Below are 6,942 nucleotides of genomic sequence, written 5' to 3' on the forward strand. Positions count from 1 at the left end.
GATCATGGAAATACTAATTTGTTCTGCTGGAATTCCCTTCAAGTGTTTCAACAAGAGAATTATTTTGTATCAGCTGTCAGGGTGTCCTTCCAAGTCTTCCTTTTCCTCTATGTACAGGTTTTCCTACAAAGAAGGATGCCAGAGATTGTCAGTTACAGGAACGAGGCATTTGGGGTTAGACACACAACATTTTGATGTTTTGTACGGCCACTATTTGTGTTTTATAATGTTGCTATTAGAAAAGAACTCTGGACGTGAATATCCAATAGCAATGACAATTTACATTTGTCTTACAGTAATTAATCCAATATTTCTAATTTGAAGACATCTATTTAAAAAAACCTGAAGGAGAAGATGTTTTTGCCCTCAGTCACTTGTTCATGATATTCTCATTTTTCTACCTTCTGGGTTGACTACTGCTCCTTGGTTAAACGATACTCCAGTGTGTGAGAAATCAGTTAATTTTGAAAGTGTTTTGAAAATGTGTTCAGTAACATAAATCACCGTCATAGAAACCTCAAGTGAGAAAAGAATAAATGGGGAAGAATAACAAGCAAGGACAGCTAGTCTGAAATACAGGAATAAAAAGGGGAAAAGTGAAAATTTGTAAGGACAGAAAAACTCTTTAATTTGAAGATCTAGTTGTTAAAGAACAAAATTAGAGTATAAGCATTTGGATTAGGCAGACTCAGTTCAAATTGTTACTAACAATATAGGGAGAAACCAAAGCAAACAGTTTTCCGGTAAATCCTAGGTGCTCAGAGCTGGCTAAACAAAACGAGCTCTGGAAAAGGAATGAAAATTGGTAATAAACAGAAAGATACAAAAACACTGAGGACAAGGCTGATCTCACTGCCTCTTCAGTATCTGAGTGCATCCTGTAAAACAAGGGATTATTGGAATTTTGTCTTCATCCTCCATGCATCTGGCTGGATTTTGCATCTTCCTCATTTTGTCAGCATGTCCAAAATATCTGCTGGATTTTACACTGATGCCAAGTCCAAAATCTTGTCCACCCTAATAGGCATGCAAAAACTTGCATTTCTTCTGGACTTGCCATAAAGCAGAGTTCTCCAGGAAAGCAAAACTTCCCGCCTGATAATTCTGCTTCCAGAAGAGGAAGATCCAGGCACCCAGACATGCTCAATTCAAAGAATCTGGCAGGAAATTGATGGTTGTGAATGCCGTGCTCCAACTCCTGTTTCTTAAAGAGTGTTGCCAGAAATACTATATTTAAGGTGAAATTTCCCTAAGAAAAAGTTTATGAAAATTGTTTTAGAGTTTTAGGAAAGCGTGTTTGGTAAAGGCGGAAAGTTTTCAACCTCAGAGACTTTTTGAAAAAAGGAAACAAATTTCGATCACTTTAATATACATTTTAAAAGCGATTTCTGGTAACTGTAGCCTGCCTGCCGATGCCTAAGGCATAGGCTGAAGTTTCCAAGTTGAAACGTTCATCCTTGTATTTGGGAAAAGTCCTCTCAGCAATTCTGACAAATATTTAAAAAATATGGAAGCAAGTGTAAAATCACTTTAACCTGTGCGATCTTTTTTTTTTTTTTTTTTTGCATGACTGTGTCCAGATTACATAGCTAGTGTTACCGATTTTCACAAACACGGTTTCATTTGTGGTAGTTATGTGGCTGAAATTCAAGGCTGCTGTTTCATTCTATTGAACGATTCAGGGCTATCTTTGCCCTCTCTTCCTTCTGCTGCTTAAATCGGCCAAGAAAATGTCAAGAAACCAAAAGGAACGGAAAACAGGAGGTAGAGATCATATTCAGAGGACTGAAATCCATCACATGAAACATTAAGTGGATAATAGTTGGGGTTACCTCCCAGCTCCAAGTCCTCCATCTGTGCAATGGGCTAACGTCCCTGGGCTGGGGGTGCCTGAGGACGAAGAAAGAAATCCTCAGCCGCTGCAGAGATGCTAAGAAAACAGCCAACTGTCTCCAGACTTAGTGTGTTTCAAAGCTTTCTGGCCTCTCGGAGGAAGCCGACCCGAATCCTCCCGGTGTCAATTTGCCTTCTAGAAGCAACAGGATGCGCACAAGGATCTGGGCAGGGCTTACATTTTTAGTTTATTGGTTTTATGAGGGTATTTTGGGGCTCTCTCTGCGATCTGCTGCAGAGTGGGGGGCGGGGGACAAGGTGGGGAGGAAAGGAGTCAGCGAAGAAGAGAGTAAGAGAGAGAAGAAGCAGGGGGGTGGAAACCCCAGGAGGGAAAGGAAATGCCCAAGGCGGAGAACGCAGCCGGAGGAGGGCCGGGGAAGAGGCAGGGCGGCACTCGGGCTGCGTCCGGAAACAGAGGGCCTGGACCGGGCTCCGTTCGAGCGCGCCGCTCAGCCCGGGGCCGCGCCCTCGGCAGCCGAACTGGGTCACCGGGCTCGGCCTCCGCCCACGGCCCACTGCCCGCCCCCTCCCCTCCCAGGTGGCGGCCTCCCGGAGGCAGGAGCCGTCGGGATGCTGAGCTCTGTCCGCCTTCCTCGCAGGCTCGATCGGGGATCTGCACCAGCCGCGGAGACTGAGCCGCGGCGGGGGCAGCCCGCGGCCGGGTGGCTCTCTAGGCTGGATGGGGTGGCCCACTTTGCCAGGCGCTGGTGTTTGCAGGAGGGGAGGAGGCAAGGCCACTTGGGGCCTCCCTGACCCCTGCGGGCCGGGCCAGGGAGCCGGGAATGAAGATGCAAGTCGAATTCCAGGTTATGCGTGAACTGCCCTCCTCGGTCTCGGTCCCGGCCCGGGGGAGGTGCCCCCCACCGCCTCCCCCGGTTCTGAGTCGCGACGCCCTCTGGGACCTGGTGCGGATCGCCACGCGGGACCCGGGAGCCGAGCGGAGAGGGAGGTGCTCTGCGCGCCTCGACTTTCCCTGCGCGCCGACGGCTCGGAGCGACGGGGGACCCCTCGCGGGCGAGTGGTGCTCGCTCTTCCGCCCTCCCCGCGACCTCACCTCGGCGTCGGGCCCTGCCTCGGGCCGCGAGGATAGAGGCCGGGCACCGGTTCCGCGGCGGCCGCATCCCTAGGCAGCCCAGAGGCTCCTTCTCGCCCTTTCCTCCCCAGGGACCTAAACTCCACAAACCCCGTGCAGGGGGCAGCGGGGGGCCGCGGGGAAGACAAAACAGTCCAAGTTTTCCGCCAGCGGCGCCAAAGAAACTTCTTGGGGGGTGCGCTCCAGGTTCGGGGGTGTCGCCTCCCCTGGTGACTTGCTGGAGTGGGTGCCAGGCTGGGCCTCTTGACAGTTTCATCGCTACTTCTACTGTCTCCTTCGCTTTGAATTCGGGGAACTAGCCCCTCCTCTTGGAGAAGGAGGCCGCGCCCGCACCCAAAGGGAATCCTCAGGTGACCCGGGGGAGTGAGGCTGTCTGCCTGGGTGTGCGACCAGGGGCCAGGAGTTGGAGATTTCTGATGCAGCTGAGAAACACAACGGCGTCAAGGGGAATAAACTTATAGTAGGACTGGGCCTAAACTTAATTTTTTTTAAAGGTCTCAAATTGTCCAGTTTGTCTTTTTGCTTCTACTGAAAATATTAGGGGAATGAAAGGTGACCGATGGGTCACCCCGTGCGTCTAGTCTGCCTTCATTTCCTTCGTTTCTCCCACAGTTGTCCCAGCAGTGTCCACGTAAAATATTTTCTTCTGTCGAACCCTTGCAACAAAATCGGATTTTCTATTTGGATGGTTCTACGTCAAAGACGGTCTGCAACGGCACCGGCTCTGCCCGTGATTAACGGAAGGACATTTCCTACAATAAGGTAGAGTCAATGTGGTGCGCCCAAGCCATTGATTTCCACCCCTGTGTCGTCAGCTTGTTGTTCACTTTCTTTTAAGATTATGGCAGCAATCATCATCATTATAATAACCAGGACACAAACAGCTCCTGAGAAGTCGCTTATAACTACCTCTTCTAGGAGGTGAGACACAAGCACACCACCCTGTGGACTTATGTTTTATTTTTGCCAGAGGAACGGCAGAATTGCCTGAGTTTTTAAAAAATGATCTATTTACAGACTTGCTAATGCCTCTGCAGAAATCCTGTTTATCAGCCCAATAGTTGTGACAGGGTTAGAAAACCATTTTAAACTGTTAATCGGCCACAAAAAGGGTCCCAGATTGACGCCTTTCACTTACCTTTGAAAGGCTATAAAAGCGATGCTGTACATTGGGATGAAATTAGACAGCGACAAAATCATTACCTTGACTTCCCACAATAAAGACAACCTTAAAGAGGGGCTATTGATGGTTTCAAATTACATAACGGTGGTTTATAAGTTCTTCCTCTGGGCTCACAGAAAGCAATTTTAAAGTGCGAATTCTTCAAAGAATAGCATTCAAACGCTGACAGGCAGCTGCCTTTTAATTTTATTTATTGCAAAACGGCTATTAGTAAAAAAGAGAGAGAGAAGCACAAAAACAAAAATCCCAGCAAGAGCAGGCCGAGCCCAAAGAGAAAACCATGTTCACGTTGTATTTCACCAAGCTCCCTGGGTGCACACTTGGCCAGGGAGCTCCCGGTGAGAACTTGTCCTCCTCCGTGGGACACGGAGTGGAATTCATAGCCTCCGGAGTAGGAAGAGCCCCGAGAGTGTCACTGGGTCCTGTCTACCCCCTACATTTGCAGGTTTAAATCCAAGCGGCCTCCTCTAGGCTAGAAGGAAAGACATTTTTTCCATACAGCACAGAATCTGGGGGTGGGGTGGGCCTGGGGGCTGGGTCCTGGGCTAAAGATCCTCCCTACCACCCTCATCCCTCTGGGTTGGCTCCAACATGACCAAGGGTGGGACTCCACCTTTCAGCTGACCTTTACTCAGACCAATTTCTACCTAATCCGGGAGGCAATAGAAAGCTATCGGCCCTTTCCTTGCTCTCAAAGTGGCATCTGCATTTTTGCAGGCTGGCCCCCCCCAAACTCCAACCTCCTTTGTTGACCTGCAAGGCCTGAAAAAAACCCAATGGGGCACCCCGCCGCCGCAGCTTACGCTTCTTGGGGACCAAATCAGTGGTGGAAAACCAACCAGGTGGCAGTGTCTTTAGCGAGCAAAGACATTCAGGACTGCCGCACCGAGCGCCCCGCGAGGAGGGAGAGGAGCGCGCCCTCTTTAGCGTGTTGGGGCCAGGGGCCTTTTGGGGTCAGGAGCACTCTAGGTGCAACTTTGCAGCGGATTTGAGAGACCAGAGGGTAGTCGGAGAACCGGAGGCAAGCTGGGGTTCGGCCACATTTGCTGCGCAGCACTGCCCCCTGGTATCCCGCGCCAAAACTGCCCCACTAGGCGGTGGCAATCTCCCTGCTCCGTGGCTGGGGCTAACCTTCTCCTTTTTTAGACCACAAGCCCTCTTCTAGAAGCTCCCCGGGAGGCCTCAAGAGAGCTCTCCTGCGGAGCTCTAAAGCCTTCCTTCCCGTCCCGCAGCAAGCACTCACCTTCCCAAAGAGGACTCCCGAAACCAGGCTGCCGAAACCAGGCCCCCGGTGTGACTCTGGCACCCAAGTGTCAGCTGAGATGTGAGGGCTGCCAGGAGGCCTCACTGCAGGCCTGTGTGAGTGGGGAAGACTTGTGTATACGGAGACTCACTTAGTATCGGGAAGGTTCATTCTTTTAATGAACACCAGTCCCCTGGGCATTTTTTTTTTTTTTTTGCATCTGGGCTTTCTGGAGAAGAAAGAAAGGGGAGGTAGGGTCACGGTCTTCTCGGCACCCCGAAGTGGGAGAGATGGGTGGGTATCAGGTGACCCATTCAGAACCCCAGGGCGTGGCTCAGGAGGGCCCAGAGTCCTGCCCAGTTTGCCCCCTTCCTATGGGTCCCCAACAGCCCTGCCTTCCTGCAGGTGCCTGGAGGAAGACTACCCTCTTCTCCAACCCATACTGGGCATCTAGTGCCCGGTGTAGGTACCAGCCTCAAGACACCCACCACCAACTGGAGGACTGGGCCCCTGCTTGAGGCTAGGGCTTGGGGAGAGGTAGGTGTTTAGATCACTCGACACAGAGAAGGAGTTCAGATTCCAAACCAGGTCCGCTCTGGGTTCCAGCTTGGTCACCTGCAGACGGTGGACCTTGAGACCTGCAGCCTCTCTGTACATCTCTTTCCTTGCTACTTTTTTAGGGAGGCTGTGAGAATTGAGATAATGTTCTTCAAGTATGTGCTCAGTCAGCGTCACCATTGGTGACAGTGGGTGTTCCCTGCAGGAAAGTGCCCCAGAGAGCATCCCATAAGCGGGGGGTGGGGGGGGGTGTCCTGCAGCACCACAGTGGTGCTAACTCTGGTTTTCAGGAGAAGTGGATACAGAGCAGTGATAGCCCTGAAGGCTGTGCCCTGGGTCCGCACGCTTCCTGGGTGTCTTCCACCAGGGCCCAGGCTTTGCTCGAAGGGAGGTCTTAGCTCACTCCTCTCGGCTCTGGGAAGCTAGTCATCCCCGTTTATGACAGCTTCTAGTGTTGAGAACCTTGGCCTAATACATGTCACACACCCAGCCTTAACCTGCATCAGACACAGGGCTAAGAGCTTCGAGTTCACTATCCCACTTCATCTTCACAGTGATGGGTCAGAGGTAGGTAAGTTTTCAAATCTCCATTTTACAGAGCAGGAAACTGAGCTCAGAGAGGTGGGGTAACTTGCTCAAGATCACACAGCTGTTTTTTTCAGAGGCTAAGCCCTTTCTGGTGTGACATTAGAAAGCATAGGCTTTCGCTCTTCCGTTTCCACTCCTGCTGCTACTGCTAAGTCGCTTCAGTCGTGTCTGACTCTGTGCGACCCCATAGACGGCAGCCCACCAGGCTCTGCCGTCCCTGGGATTCTCTAGGCAAGAACACTGGAGTGGCTATGTTCTTTAAACTGCAGTTTCCTTTTCCCTGCGTTGGCACCTACGGAAGCTGAGGGGGGCTCCCGGGAATCTCAGGCCTTGACGCGAATTTTCACTCAATTAATTAGTTCTGGGGTGTCCTCAGACCCTTTG

This window comes from Ovis canadensis, chromosome 22, assembly GCF_042477335.2.
Source record: "Ovis canadensis isolate MfBH-ARS-UI-01 breed Bighorn chromosome 22, ARS-UI_OviCan_v2, whole genome shotgun sequence".
Lineage (NCBI taxonomy): Eukaryota > Metazoa > Chordata > Mammalia > Artiodactyla > Bovidae > Ovis > Ovis canadensis.